The 15,409-nt window shown below is 39.3% G+C and overlaps 1 long non-coding RNA gene across 2 annotated transcripts in view; it reads left to right on the top strand.

Moving 5' to 3' along the window:
• LOC137147991 (uncharacterized) overlaps nucleotides 1–7,523 on the top strand; it is a 54,111-nt gene extending 46,588 nt beyond the window's left edge. For both annotated transcript variants that reach the window (XR_010918412.1, XR_010918411.1), the window contains one exon: nucleotides 7,177–7,523. This is a non-coding gene — a long non-coding RNA (uncharacterized lncRNA). The remainder of the gene's footprint in view (nucleotides 1–7,176) is intronic.
• Nucleotides 7,524–15,409: the final 7,886 nt, after the last annotated feature.

Raw genomic sequence — 15,409 nt, 5'->3', positions numbered from 1 at the left:
CCTGTTAAGTTAAAACATTTCCATTAAGACCAAGAAAATACCTTTAAATTAATAAGTAGGTCTAATCCATTTTTAAAGCTTTCCCTCATCAAACTAAAGAGCAAACAACTTCTGCATCGTGTCATCATAATAATCTCCAGATCAACCACTAACTGATGTCACAGAGAAATGGCAATTAATGAGGAAGAAGCAGAAGTAGAGAGGTATCACCTGTTAAGCTACAATGATCCTGTTTTCATGTAAAGAGCCCGGATAATAAAAGTTGATGAAGGAGAAATCAGGAAATATGGGTCCTGTGCTGGGGTCTTACTGAGCTGCACTGGGTGCAGGACCCAAGGGGATGAAGAGTTTGTAAAGGTGACTTTCCTTTGCCATGTCCCCTCAGCCACAGGCTGGGTGGTTGTTGCAGGGCTGCATATACTGCCCCCTGCCACCAGGGATTCCTCTATCCCAAAGGAGTCCTCAGTTGGCCAGTTAGGCCAGCTGTACAGTCATGGCATAAAGAGGCCGTGGTAGATCTAAGAATGATGCCTTAACTGTGTCTTTGACTAGTGGTTCTCAACATTTTCCATTGGGCATATGTGGGCCATTAAATATCATAATTTCTGTCTCTGATGCAGTATTGCCAACCCCAGGTATTCAAAAATCATGATTGGCTTAAAATCATATATATGTATATATATATTGTTTGGGGGCCTTCAGGAATCATATTTTCAAGCTTTTCTTTACAATCAGGAGGGCTAGAAACTTATCTTTTCTTTAGAATGAAAGCTGAGATTCTCACATAATCACATGACTCCAGGAATTGGGACTTTAGGAAGAACACCAAATAGCAAGATATTTGTAGTAAAATTGCAAGAGTTGGCAACATTTCATTCTCATGTTTCTTTACCTGGCAAATAATGTCTTAACGTATAATACACCTTTCTCCCCATGAAATACTGCTCCAGTGGAGGCACTTTGTATTAACTGGGAAGTGGCTGACAATAGGGCAATGCCTGTTAAAGGTCTTTAGCTCTAGAATTTACTTTCTGCCTGCAGTTCAACAGTCTGGATTTCTCAGCTTTCCAGGCATGCTATCAAGGCCGTCTTTTTGATAGGCAAGCAATTGATTTCTGAAACTGATTAAGTTTTGTAATCTGTCTAGGGGTATGGCTAGGCATAAATGTGACTCAGAATAAAAGAAACAGTTTTACCATGTTTTTACATGGAAGAAACAAACTGAATTAATAACACATTCTTAAGATAGATTTTGACTGCAGAATACAAAAAGAACAAGATGGAGACGCTAAATAAGAATAAGTTAAAGCAGCAGTTAAAAGATATTCCAATGGCAATGCCTGTCTATAGCAACTCTTTGACCACCTGTGTTTGGTGAGGCTCTTTCTAACTATAATGTTTTATTTTTCCCATCAGTGAATAGTTATGGTGTAAAGTAGCCATCAGAACTGGGGATGCCATATTTTAGCCTTTGAGTTTTGATCTCTAGGGCTCCGAGAATGCAGTTATTCTGCAAGTGAAGTTTTGTGAATCTGAAATGGAAGATGAAGAGTTCATTCATTTTAAAATGGAAACTTATTTAACTGTATTTACATCAATAATTCACAATGTGCCTGGCCACACTGAAGGTGAAAAGAAACATCAGTTTATAACTGGGAAACCGGAAAACTAAGAAAAGAAAAGACAGCAAAGGTGCAGTTAAAAATATGAGCCTTGCCCTTTGCTGTTAAAGTGAACAATTAGGCTCTGAGAGACTGCCAGAAGCAGCAGGTTCTATAGTCTGGGTCCCATCTCTCACAGTGCCTTGTCTCCAGTCCTGAGGGGTATGTATCTATGTTCCAAGCCATGCAAGGGCATGAGGGAGAGGCTTACTTGCACCCTTCCCACTTGTGCTCTCGGGTATGGTCTAGGTATAGTCTTCCCCACTATTGTTTGACTTATCTTGACACCAGCACTCTAGTTCCTATATGTAAGTAGCTGTTACATTAAATATGCTCTTTGCTTAGCCTCACTCTTGTACATCATTGAAGAATGTTAGTTAAGTGCTGTTTATGCTCCTGAAACATTTAGGCCAGGTCTACACTTACCTTCAAATTCCGCGGGAGTCGACAGGAGTTACGCCAGCTTCACAGAGTAGCTGGAGTAACTCCTGTCGACTTCGTAACTCCTCTTCTACATGGCGTCCCCACTGCTCTGCGCCACTTAGGGAGGTGGTTTTAACGCGTTGACTTCCAGATCGATTGAGCGGGTCTTCGCTAACCATTCAATCAATCTGGAAAGATCGATCTGACGGCGGAGAATTTGCCGCCGTCAGTGAAGACGTACATTTAGAAACAATGTCCCTGCAGAGATGTCTGCAAGAAGTCTGGTGGAGAGCACATGTCCTCTCACCAGATTCCTGCCATTCCCATCTCTCACTGAGCCAGTCTGGAATGATCAGCCTGTAGCCAAAATCCAAAAATATTATGCAGGGAACAGCTTGTTCCAGCCGTTACAGGAAACTGCATGATGATCAGAGAATTCAAGGCCCAGAGAAGAAATGTCAACTGAATGGCTCTTGATAGATGATTTCGGAACTTTGTACCTCGGGCTGAGAAATATTCCAACCACATTTGTTACAAAAAAAGGATAACAACATGCTATCAGTTTTTAAGCAGAATTTCCCACTGAAGTCAATGAGGAACTTTAGTTATATATGGATGGCATTAAATGATGCAGGGGAAACTAGGGTTTGGGGCAAGATTCTCAGACCCATACCCATGCTTGGCAGTTAGTGTTTAAGTAATCTCATTGAAACTAATGAGGCCATTTGTGGAATAAGATGCTTTTCAATGTGAGCAAAGGGATTCATATTTGGCCCATTGTAAGCAAAGGAGATTTAAAAAAATCTTTGCATCATACTGAGTGAGGATGTGCTTACAGGAGGCAGTGGGGTCTAGTGGATAGAGCCTGCAGCTCAGGAAACATGGGTTCTATTCCCAGTTCTGCCACTGACTTGCTGACTGACCTTGGGCAAGTCATGTCTCCTCTGTGCCTCAGTTTCCACACTTTTAAAATAGGGGTAATGGCCAAGATCCTCAAAGGTATTCAAGCACCTAACACCCTTGGAGGATCTGGGCTAATGATACTTACCTCCTTTGCAAAGCATTCTGAACTCTACTGATGATAAGAGCTACATAGATTGTTATAATTATTATATCTCTGCATTTTAAACCCATAGGATTTTTATTGAGCTCAACTTTGTCAATCAAAAATAATTAGGTGCAAGATTTTTCTGATGTTAAAACTTCTGTTTATTTACATTTTTTATCAACTGTTTGAGTCCATTAGTGTAACACCCTTGGGTGCTAAAAAAGTCTCCAACAAAAATGCATTATCTAATATCAGCTATGATGGGGAGGAAAGTACATATTTTTAAAGGTAAGAAACTAGATGGCCATGGATTCCTGGTGTAAAATATATAAGCTCTAAACGCATTTCAAAAAAGGAGCCAACGCTTAAGGAATTTGATGGGTAATAAGGCAGAAACATTGGAATACAGGGGATGAAAACTTCCACGTCTAAGGGTTTGTCTACCCTGCAGCTGGAGATGTGACTAAGCTAGTTTGATTCAGCTATCTTGAATTACAATAGCAGTGAAGACCTGGCAGCATGGACTATACAAGCCTGCCCAAGACCCTGGGTAAGTACTGGAGCAGCTAGCTCATACTACTACGGTCACTGCTACCTGCTGCAGTCCCTCCTTTGATTGCAGTGCTGATATACCCTAAGTCACGGGTTCCAATGCAGAGCAGGTTCCTAGGGACTGAAAATTGTTACAATCCTGTGGCTGTCTTGGTGTCAGGTCAGTTCCCAGTGGATAGATTCCGACCTTTCAGAAAAGCTTACTACCATAACTGGAACGCTTGCTGGCTGACTTACTGTTTGACCCCAGAGGTGGTCTCTCCATGTTAGGACTGGTGCAGCAGCATGGGGGAAGTGTTGCGTTTGCTGCCTGTACTGTGCCTGTTTCATAGACGAAAAGTGCCAGATTTTCAAATGCTCAGCACCCACAATTTGTGCCAAATTTTCAAGAGCTCAACTCCCATGTAGGCATCTATAAATAAGGGCCAGTTTCTCAGCAGTGTTCAGCCCCCACCAACTCCCCTTGTGACACTTGTGGCCAGATGTGTTGCTAATTTCTTTAGAAAAATCTGGCCATTTATTGGCTGTATAAGCAGGAGCTGAGCTCTCTTGAAAATTTGACCTTGATAGTGAATGCTGAGCTCTTTTCAAAAGCTAGGCCATGGAGAGCTTGTGCCAGATCATCAGCTGGTATAAACCTGCGTAATTCCATTGACTCCAATTGATGGTTTACATCAGCTGAGGATCTTGCCCATTACATTTTCAGTGTTATAAATCTGACATCTTTCATAATCAGTGAGTTCCTGATAGCGTCAGGGGGCTTTGGATCAGCCCTTAAGTTAATGTAAAATTAATAAATAGTACATACACGTTTTAAAAGACTACAATGGACAGAGAACCCCTTGCAGAAAAAGGATTTGCACTCCAGCCTCAAATAAACATTGTTCCCAGGATAAATTAACACACACTAGAACTGAAGTAATTCCTTATGGAAAAAAATACAACCACAACAGGAGCAAGTTTTCACCATATCGGCCAAACAATTAGTCTTACTCTAGCCAAGTTCCCATTTTTGTGCCTGCAAATTACAGGGGCAGTTTACACCTGAAAATATTTGCATCCCGAGTTTAGGTCATAGATGAACCAATGTACCTGATTTTGGGGAGACACTCAGAGGCTGCTATGTTCAAGTGACCTAATTTATGTCTGCAAATGTCCAAGTACAAAACCAGATGCTGAAAATCTGCCCTTCAAAGTGTAAGGTTTGAGTCTGACCAACAATAACACTAGCGGCTTGTCAAAGCAGTGCTTTAGTCTGCACCAGAGAGGTGTAAATCTTAGTGCCCACGGGTGGGGCCATGAACGTAGTACTGTTTGAGCACAGCGTGCATTAATGTAGCACAGTCTGAAATAGGATTACATTAATGGGCACAAGGGAACTTTTAGTGCATGCCAGCCGGACCCACAAGGGCAAGTTAGAGCACAACACTTTAGCGCATACCAAAATTTACATGCCCCTGGGGCAGACTACAGTGCTGTGTAGACAAGCCCTAGATTATCTGTAATCTGATCTTGTCTTAACATTGGGACATCTTGCACTAGTCTGTAACGTGCCATGCACATCTGCAATGATATATAAGTAATAAATTATATTAGCCATTTTCATCCAGATTCAGTTGTTAGTTTCAGGCAAAAAGGATCTTTTATCAAAGTCGCAACCAAGTATAGCAAAAAAACTCAATGTTCACCAGGAAGATGGCACCAAAACATTATGTTTCTAAGACAAATACTGTATTGCACAGGAATAGTAGTAAAGAGTGGTTTTCCACTGTGACAGGCTGATATAAATGGCATTAGCATCCTGTCTGTTGGTGCATTTGTTCATTATTTTAGCTTTGGGACCAAGTTCATTTCTGCTCCTGTTTCTTAAAGGAAAAATGTTTCTTTTTCCTGTTTAGTGTGAGTCAACACAGCCTGAACTTTTGCGTGCCCTGGCTTTTCTTACCCGGCTCCCAACTGGTCACAATGATTTACAACTAAAATGCATCACTCCAAGAGATGTAGCAAATTTTCTGAAAAAGGGAAGAGTTCTGTGGGTCAATTCCTCAGCTAGTGTAAATTGTCACAGCATCATTGACTTCAGTTGAGCTAGCACAAGTTACACAACCTGAGGATCTGGCCCTACGTTTTTTATCCTGCTGTTGATCTAAACTATCTCAAGTGTGATACGGTCCCTTAATAAAGGTGATTTCAGGGCCTAATGCTGCTTCCATTGAAGTCAGGGAGAGTTTTTTCCCCACTGGCTCCAACTGCATGCCAGATCTGGTGCTTAAACAGGATGACTGCTTTACTGGGCTGCCTTCCAGGGGGCTTATTGTAGCCTAATGATAGTGAAGGTGAAGGCCAGTGATTGTACTGTTCAATTGGTATAAATCTAGCAAAAATTCTGCTTGGTAGGGATGCATTCAGACTGTACCAATGGCTTAAGTGATGTTTAACCAGGCAGTAAATAGAAATAGAAAAGAGATCTATCAGACACCAAATAAAGATGAAGAAGAAATGCAATTAAAGTCATTTTTTATCTTTTACCTGTAGTTAGACAGGAAGCTCTTTAGGGAAAGGAATTTTTTTGTTATGTGGATACAGAGTGGGCCTCTTCCACAATGAAAATAATTAATAATAAAAATTGTCAGCTCCGTTTTCACAACATTTTAAACTCTGATCAAACTTTTGTAAATGCCCTCACTCTTTAGTCAGGCTAGACTGTTTCATGGGGTGCCCGATTAGGGAGGTTTCTACTATACTTGTTGAAACAGCCATTTAAATGCGACAGGACATATTGGGGAACACATCATGGACAATTTTGCATCCTGTATGTGCTTCAATACTTGATCTTATAGGTGCTCAATAGAGGTTAGAACTGGATGACACTCAGAATTGCTTTTCCATGAGAAATTCTGACATTTCAAAAATTTTTCATTCCAAATCAGAACAAAATAAAAAAAGCAATTGAGATTTCCCACAAAATTCTGGAAAAAATATTGTTTAGGGTTGATCGAAATGCTTCATTCTGTAGGGGAAAAAATGTTTTATTTCCAATTCTGACTTTTTAAAAATGTTATATTATATAAATTTTAAAAAATTGAAACAAAAAGTTTTAAAATGAAAAAAAACAAAACATTCCGTGTTGCAGAGGTCAAAACAGAACATTCTGACATTATCCAAAAGTTAAATAAAACAAAATAAAATTTCATCAAAATTGATAGCTTTCTGCAAAAAGTTTCCTTTTTGACTAATTGGCCATTTGTGGCAAATAACTTTCCACTGGAAATTTTTCAACTAGCCCTTATAGATGTAAAGATAAGTTTCAATTTGGCCTTTGAATTTCCTTTCATTTTAGTATTTAAGTCAAATTTGTGACATATTTAACAGTTATTTTGGTTACGTGTATGTTCTAGAGTGCTATCACTGACAATTGTGTCAAGGATCACCTAGTGCAGAAAGTAAACTAATGGCCTCTCCCATTTATTCCCCATTTTTTTTTCGAACAAGGTCTCCCCACAATGCAGTCTTTATCATCACAGACAAGAGAAACATGAAGCGACTTTGTTCTCATTTTTGGTATCCCCAAACTCAAAATCAAATAACTTCACTTAAAGCAGAAGCCGGATCGGACATTTAAAATTGATATCTATTTGTTGATTACATCGAAGAGTAAATCAAAACCTACTGAAACAATAAAACTCTATAAATGTGTGTGCTGTTGAATTCTGAGGAGGATGTTGGATAAATATATTTTTGTTGATTCATTGTATGTGATTTTTTATTTTGTACGTGGAGCTGAAGACACTGATAGGCACATTGTATGAAGTAGAAATTCAATAAATACATGAGGGTACTGGAGTGTAGAGGATAATCAGTTTATTTTCATGAGTTTAGGAATAGTCATGATTGACAGAGCCATAAGGTGGTTATTTTGGGTCATTTTTTATGAGTGAAAATTCATTCATCTGAACTACTGTCATCCTGTAGCAAGTAGTAAATGAGTACCTGTATTCCTCTTAAAGAGGTCTTTTCCCCTAGTACCGGATGTGAACCAGCTAGTAATGTGTATCCCAGCTCAGGAAAAATTCCATCCCAGGTTATGGCCAAAATCACTCATGAGCCAAGCCACAGATCTTCACAGTCAAAGTTTTGTTCTGTGCACTTAACCATATGAATCCATGCTTCTGAGGTGCAGGCAGTAAAAAGCAGACAAGCAACATGACTGCCTTTTAAAATGAAGACTTCTTTTCATCTTCTCTCTGATCAACATATTAGTTGCTGTACAGTGGCAGTATATCTGATGCTTAAGTGTGTAATAATCATGTACTTGTTAAAAAATAATGTAACATATTTGCAATAGGAAATAACTAAAGGACCCAGACAACAGATGATTCTGTGCTTTTTTAGTGGAGCAGCAGATGCCTAACCTCTAAGAAGTAAAAATATCCCCATGTAACTTTACTCCAGTTGACACAGCTTGGATATCTCAGTTATGAATACAACTTACCAGCCATGAGTTCCATCATTCAGATTCCTGCTAATAATAGCCTCCATGGAAAACCTGAATGCAGAAGGTCTCCTGAAAGAGAGAGAAAGAGAGAGAGAGTCCACTTTGTTTGTGTTGTCTCCAGTTGCATGCGATACCAACAAAAAAAAAATCTGTTTCACCAGATAATGAAGTCAAGTTATAGCTTTTCCTGTGTGAGTATTCCTGGGAAGGGGAGAAGGCACTGTGAGCCCACATCAAAAGCACCCAAGCAGGAGGCAACCACAGTGCTTGCAAGCTCTTAGTGCAAGGAAGGTACATCTAGTTCTTCTAGCAGCACAGCATGTGTTCAGGAGTTTGAAGATGAGGCACCCAGGCCCAGATCTTCAAAGGCATTTAGGCACCTAACTCACATAATTTCAATGGGAATTAGGTACCTAAGTACCTTTGATGATCTGCACCTCCATTCTCTTGCTCTAATATTGGGAGAATATCACATTATTGATGTCCATGCACAGTTTAGGAGGGATCAGAATCAGGTGTGCTGTTTTGTTAGGAAACCTGAGTGGATCGTTCACATGGAAGTTTTAAAAAATCAAAATAGGTCTGTTTTTTGAGTTTGGGAAAATGGGTGGTAAGTTTATGAAATCTGAAAATTGTTCAGTGCAAATGTCTGAGATGCCTGTCTGAATGCCTGAGAATTCGGGGAGAATTTTCCTGTGACTTTCTTTTGCCTGTCAAATTGGGCTGGTTTTTATTGGGCATTTAATTCACATGGCATAGCTTCTAGCCCCACCTCTCCCCTTCCTCCCCAAGTGCCTGAGTCTACTCAATGTGGTCAGTAAGATATATTGATTCATGTTCTGAAAATACTAGCTACATTTTGGCTGGAATTTTCTAAGACACTTAAGGGAGCGAGACACCTCAAATCCTATTGAAATTCATGCTGCTTAGAAAACCATGATCTTTGGTACACTCTCTCTTTGCATCAGTCAGAAAGGAAAAATAGTTCCCTACTGTGGTGTGGGGTGAAGCATCTCTTTGTTGTTCCCTCTAAGGCAAATCCAAGATTCCTGCAGCATGAATAAGAAAAAAGAGTTTGGGGCTTAGGGCGTCATGATTATTGCTAAATTGGGGCAGCAAATAAACCAGCTTCTTCCTCTGTTAGAACTTCACAGTGTTCTCTAAGCACCATGGGATTTTACTTACCCAGAATAATTTTTAATTATTTTTAAAGACTTCATTCCCCTTGAAGCTCAAGAACTACATACATTTGCCAGGCTTCTCATTTCATCAGTAATATGCTTGCTCTAAGCATTCTGAAATTAGTGTTTGAGCACAGAGCACTGTAAAAGATAGCACAGTGCTGAGGGGGACTGAGAGACTAGCCAGGAGGGAAGGAGTAATATTCCATTGCTAAATTCACCCCTGACATTAAATACGTCAGTCTGTGTTCACTGAAATCAATTTCATGCTTCTGGCACATAGTCTAAGGAGCCGTGTATTATCATAAAATATAAAACTGGTAGCTGCATCACTAAATGTGCTATATGGCATTTAGCATATTTCTCAGATAACAGCAGGTAAAGAACTTTCTATACAGGAGCAGCCAATGATATCAACGTTTTATTTAGATTTCACAATATAGTAAATCTTACTAACCTGTACAAGACAATAGTGGAAGGTCATTTTCCATTAGAAAGTTATATGAGACATTATTTCAAAGATGATTGCATTATTTTGAGTCCCGACATAACTCCTGCAAGGAAGGAACTTTATAATGTTATATATTCTCTACTTTCTACTGTACAGTAATAAAAAAATATTGGGCAAAATCCTGCTAAGTGCTTACTCAGGGATATACCCTGGTCTTCTGGCTATATTCCCTTTGCACTGCCAGACTACTACGAAGGGGATGGGAGCGGTTCTAATGGGGCAGCCCGGGATTCCCTAGATGCAGGGAGAAATCCAGGTGGTGTAAAACCAGCAGAACCAGCTGCTCTCTCAGGTGTAGGAGTCATTCCTGGGTGAGTCTGGAGTGGAGCTGGAATGCACTGCTTTCCATCCATTCCTAACCACCACAGGGGACTGCTCTAGCTGGCATAATGTAAAAGAGCCTGTAGGCTATTCTGAGTTCCACACAGGGCAGGTTCCATCCATGGTTGGGCTGAGGATCAGTTGAGAAGAAAGATCGCTTTTAGAGTCACCTTCCTCTACTCCCAACTTATCCCCAGATCCCACACCAAGCACAGCTTGCCCAGACTCGGGGATCTGGGTTTCAATTCTGACATCATGAAAAAGTGCCATTAGAGCCAACTGGTATTCTCCTGGATTAAGAGATAAGCACCCAATTATAGCACCCTGAGAAGTGTGTACCTGGCTCCCATTGAAGTCCATGAGAACTGCACAAGGTTAGACTCTGTCCTGAGACATCTAAGGATAGCCTCTGTCCTTAGAGACTACAGGATTTGGCCCATGGTCTCCGGAATGTAAAGTCTTACCTCTAAATTCATATCAGTGTGCTCATTAAGTAGTATGTATTTATTAATGCCTATGGAAAAAAATTGCAAAATGGGTTTAATTCTTATTTCTATGTTGTGTATACAAAAAACTTAGACCACTTCAGCCCTCCTACCTCAATTTCACTTGCAAAAAAAGGGTGAACCTACTATTATGTTTCCCTCTCAGTGGGCAGTAGCTAGGATGAAGGCTTTTATTGTCCTGTTCATAATCCCAGCAATAACATTTCTCTTATAGTGCTTCACATTTTCCCAGGCACTTATCAAGTTTATCTAGACACACAGATGCAACAAAATTGGTCTGCAGAAGTGATGACTCCCGTCTTGTTGAATATAATCCAGGCAAACTATCTTCAAGCACTTCCACTCCATCAACAGTGATCCATGGAGACCTTTGTGACCAAATCAAGTCTCATTAGTTTGGAGTTTTTTTAAAAGTGTACGCCATTCCAGTTGTGTTTAGATGGAGTGTGAGTCCAAAAGTCATCAAATAGCAAATTCTGCCTTAAGAAGCTACTCTTATGTACAGACACATTTCTATGAAGGAACTATTATCATAAAACCAGTAGTGCTAAGTACTCTAACATCGTGGAAGTAATTCCAGAATAGGTTTTTTCCTTTGTTTTTTTCATTTTATTTTAGATACTGTAAAAGGTAAAACTAAAGGTGACTTACAACTGCTTCTTTAAAATTGGGTGCGTACCCAATTTTTGCTGCTTTATTGTGTTTAAAGGTGGTTTAAAGGGATTTTGTTTTTTAAAAAGGGATTGAGGTTGATCTTTCTGCTTCATTTTTGCCTTAGAAGTATCAGGAACATCAAGGCTCATCTTCCCTAGTTTTGCTGGAGAACTTTTTGGAAATCTCAGAGCATGTGTATTGTGATCTCTCACACTCTTGATTAAAGGGGAGAGAGTGTGGAATCTTCAACAAAGCTGCCCTTTCTCTGAAATGTTAATTAGTCGTTGATGTTAATAGGTATTAAAAAAAACCAAACACAAAACCTGAGTTTTTAACAGTTTATTTAAAATTCCTTCTGAACAGTTCAGCATTTACTCTCTTAACTCTTGTGATGCTGTTATTTTACTAGTTTCCAATCATCGTAGACTCTTTCAGATGAGACAGGACTTGAATTTCTAACATAAATAATAAGCAGAATAAACTCTTTAAAAACAAACAACTAAAAAAAAACCAAAACCCTTTCATGCCTTCTTTATACACCATGAAGAATAAAAGAAGGACACAGCCTCAGATTTTTCTTTTTCCAGTCATCTTGAAATAAGTATTCTACGTGGTTACTCCAAAAGAAAGACCTCAGGAAATTAAGGAAAGTAAGGGCCTGATCTTGCAACCTTTACTAATGCAAATGGTTCTTACTCATGAAGAAGTTACTTTTGTTTTGTATGGGATCAGGTGTGAAAGAATAGCAGAACAGGATCAGAACAGATTTCCCCTTGTAGTGAAACAGCAGCTGAAATTAATCAGGCCATCATCCTTCAAAGAGAACTATGCAGATAGAATCCTATGTCTATGTGTAGCCCCATTGGTCTCAGCGAAAGTCCATGTGCATTTGCAGAATTGGGTCTCATTTTTAACTCCTCTATCAAACACATCTACTGTTTTTTAAACTGAAAAAGTGATTTAGATTAATGGAATATATCACAGGACACCATGGGCCACAGACATTATCCAGTTTATGATTAAACCAAAGATTTTTCCAAGTAAGACTTCTACAAAATCCAGGTCTTCATTATATCTGAGTTTTTATGTATACTATGTTTGCATTAACCATAATAAAACCCATAAAGCTTGAGCTAATTGAAAAACAAAAACTAAATTTTCACCAAAAAATGCAAAACAATTAGGGGTTTTTTTTAGGAATTTTTAAAAGTTTGGTTGAAATTTTAAAATATTATAAGTGCTACTAAGATTATGTTCAAAGAAGCCATGACAATGCAGGAACAGAAACTGTCTCCAATATGATGGGTTTATCTTCACAAATGTGTTTCATCATGTATGGCCCCCGTGAAGTCAATGACTAACCACCTTCTGACTATAGAGACAGCAGGATTTGAACTTCTGTAAAGTGTGAGCTGAGCTGGACTGAATGAGCTCAGAAATGCATGACTACCCAGTGCGCCACCAATAGAATTCAGAGTGTAGATATCTCACATGTGTTAAGTATAATAGTAATGATACTCAGCACATATATAGCACTGTGTGCTATAATACTTAGCATTTATTTAGCATTCTCCATCCATAGTTCTCAAAAGTGCTTTAAAAAAGTGGGTAAGCATTATTATCCCCATTTTACAGACAGAGAAACTGAGGCACAGGGAGATTAAAGTGACTTGATCAAGGTTAAGCAGCAAGTCAGTGGCACAGTATGGAGTAGAAAATAGTTCTCCTGCCTTCCAATGTCACTTCACCTAAAACTCTGTACTTGCTTTGACAGGATGTTGTGGAGGTGGAGAAACATGGGTGTCAACTGCTGGAGGAAGAACTGAGACATGAATTCCTTTGGGCCAGCTGGGAGAACTACATGCTTTAAAAGCTCCCACTGAATGCAGTGAGAATTTTTCCTGAGCAAGGACCTCAAGTCATGCTCAGGCCCTTTATGTCGTTTACTGTTACACGTGAATCTTCAGAAACACTTTCAGATTATGAATCAAATTCTGAATGCATCAGGGTCTACCTGTGAGTCTGTCTCACAAGGCTGTTGTGAAGATTAATTAGAGAAGGGCTCTGAAAGTGTATGGGTTACTTAAATGCCAAGCATCATAATATTATGATATATTTTCCTTAAAAACAGACAGGTTATGAAGCATTTTGCTGTAGTGCTTTCAGTATTTCCAGGACAGTTCCCGATTAGTTACTGTTAACTGTCACTTTATAGATTGGCTGTATTCATCTAATCCTATAGATTAGTGTCGATCTGTTCTCACCTCCATCTGGAAAAGTGATTATTCTTACAGAGCTCAAAGAATTGAGAAGACTAGGAGAAATGACACATCCATCCCATTACCTTGTCAATCACCCTCTGAACAATTACATTAATAACCTCACTCCACCCACACGCTACTTCTTAGCAGCTTGCAGGATGTGCTGTTGCTTGCCCTAATGTGACAGTACCGATTATTTTCCAGCAAGGTGGTTCTACAGCTAATGTCTCAGAAATAGTGTGTGCATAGTTACATTGTGTTCAGCAGGACAACGTACAAGTTACACAATCAGGCCTAACGGTTGAAATTCTCTCCATTATATAATGATTCACTTTCTAGTCATGGATAGTTTTGAATTAATTGCTTAATAGTTAAAAAAAAGATAAACTATCTGAATCTATTTTACCCTCTTTCTACAAATTTTTGTGTCGATAGTGTGTTTTAGAGCGTTTGGAGCCTTAGAATAAGAGATACAGTTGATAGTCTTCATGGGCTGCATGAAATGGTGGATTTACAGCAGTTGGAAACGTATAGAAAATGGGGAAAACTTGGTTTGCTTCCTTGGTAACAAAACCTACTGCACAGCAGGAGACCACAGCATGATAATCAGGGAATTACAGCTGTTAGTCACAGAAAATATGCTGCAGTTGTGGGTCAGGGACCTGAGGTCATGGCATAGGAAGCAAAATTGTAATTTAGAGGCTGTGAGGAACTCTCTGCATACATTAGCCTTCTTGCTACTTAAGGCATCTCTACACCTGTTCCTCATGACGGAAATCAAACACAGACAAAACACACGCCAAAGAATATAATGATCTGCCTATCACTATGCTGATTTGGTTTATAAAAAGGATGTTATACTGCCCTAGACAAAGATAGTAATAGAAAGCTATTTTATGTTTTAAAAAAGTGATTCTTCTTTTAAAAGACTTTTCCTTAGTTTCTATTTTTACTTCTTTATTTTCTTGTAAAATTTTAGGATTTTCTTATACATTCTGGCTCTCCAGAACTCTGAGACAATACAGACTGGGAAATTCTCTTCTTCCTTTTGCAATGTATATAAACTTGGATATGATGATACTGCAATCCATGGATTTTTTCCCCCCTGAAATGAGTAGAGATGCACAGATACAAAATCTGTATTCTCATCCAATCCATGATCCTCAAAAATGGCCTGTGAATATCAACAGATTTGCAGGGCTGTAGAGATGCAGTCTCTTATGACAACTGGCAGGTGAATTGTCAAGGTGGTATAATCAGTTTGGTATATCTGGAATTTCTATGATTTTTCAGTTAATACTGGTAATGTTTTCAGGTTGCTAAGAAAATATTGGAATCAAACCATTTCTCTATAATCTTCTCTATCTGCATAACATAAATGGGGGCAAACATAACAGAAGGAAAGAAACTGGTAAATGGATGGGCAAGCTTCTATGCAGCAACGGGCAAGTCTACACTACAAATTAAGTTGAGCTAAGTTACGTCGACTTACAGCCACCAGAGTAATTAAATCACTTTGGAATGTCCACACTTTGCTCCTTCGGTCGGCGGTGCGCGTCCTCTCCAAGAGCACTTGCACCAATTTAATTGTCAGTGGGCGGCATTGTGGGAAGGCTTCTGAAAGCCAGCAACAGTCGATGTAAGCATTGCAGTGTCGACACTGACACTGTGTCAACCTAACTTCGTCAACCTAAACGCTCCACCTGTCATGTAGGTGGAGTTATTAAGTCGACATAGTGGGTGAGTTACATGAACAAAAGCGTAGTGTAGATGCTTACAGCGTTAGCATCGACCTA

The sequence above is a fragment of the Emydura macquarii genome, unplaced genomic scaffold, assembly GCF_026122565.2.
Source record: "Emydura macquarii macquarii isolate MOO-44397 ecotype Brisbane River unplaced genomic scaffold, CSIRO-AGI_Emac_v2 contig_587, whole genome shotgun sequence".
In the NCBI taxonomy this organism is placed as follows: domain Eukaryota; kingdom Metazoa; phylum Chordata; order Testudines; family Chelidae; genus Emydura; species Emydura macquarii.
The sequence above is the reverse complement of the archived record's forward strand: the minus strand, read 5'-3'. Positions and strand labels throughout refer to the sequence as shown.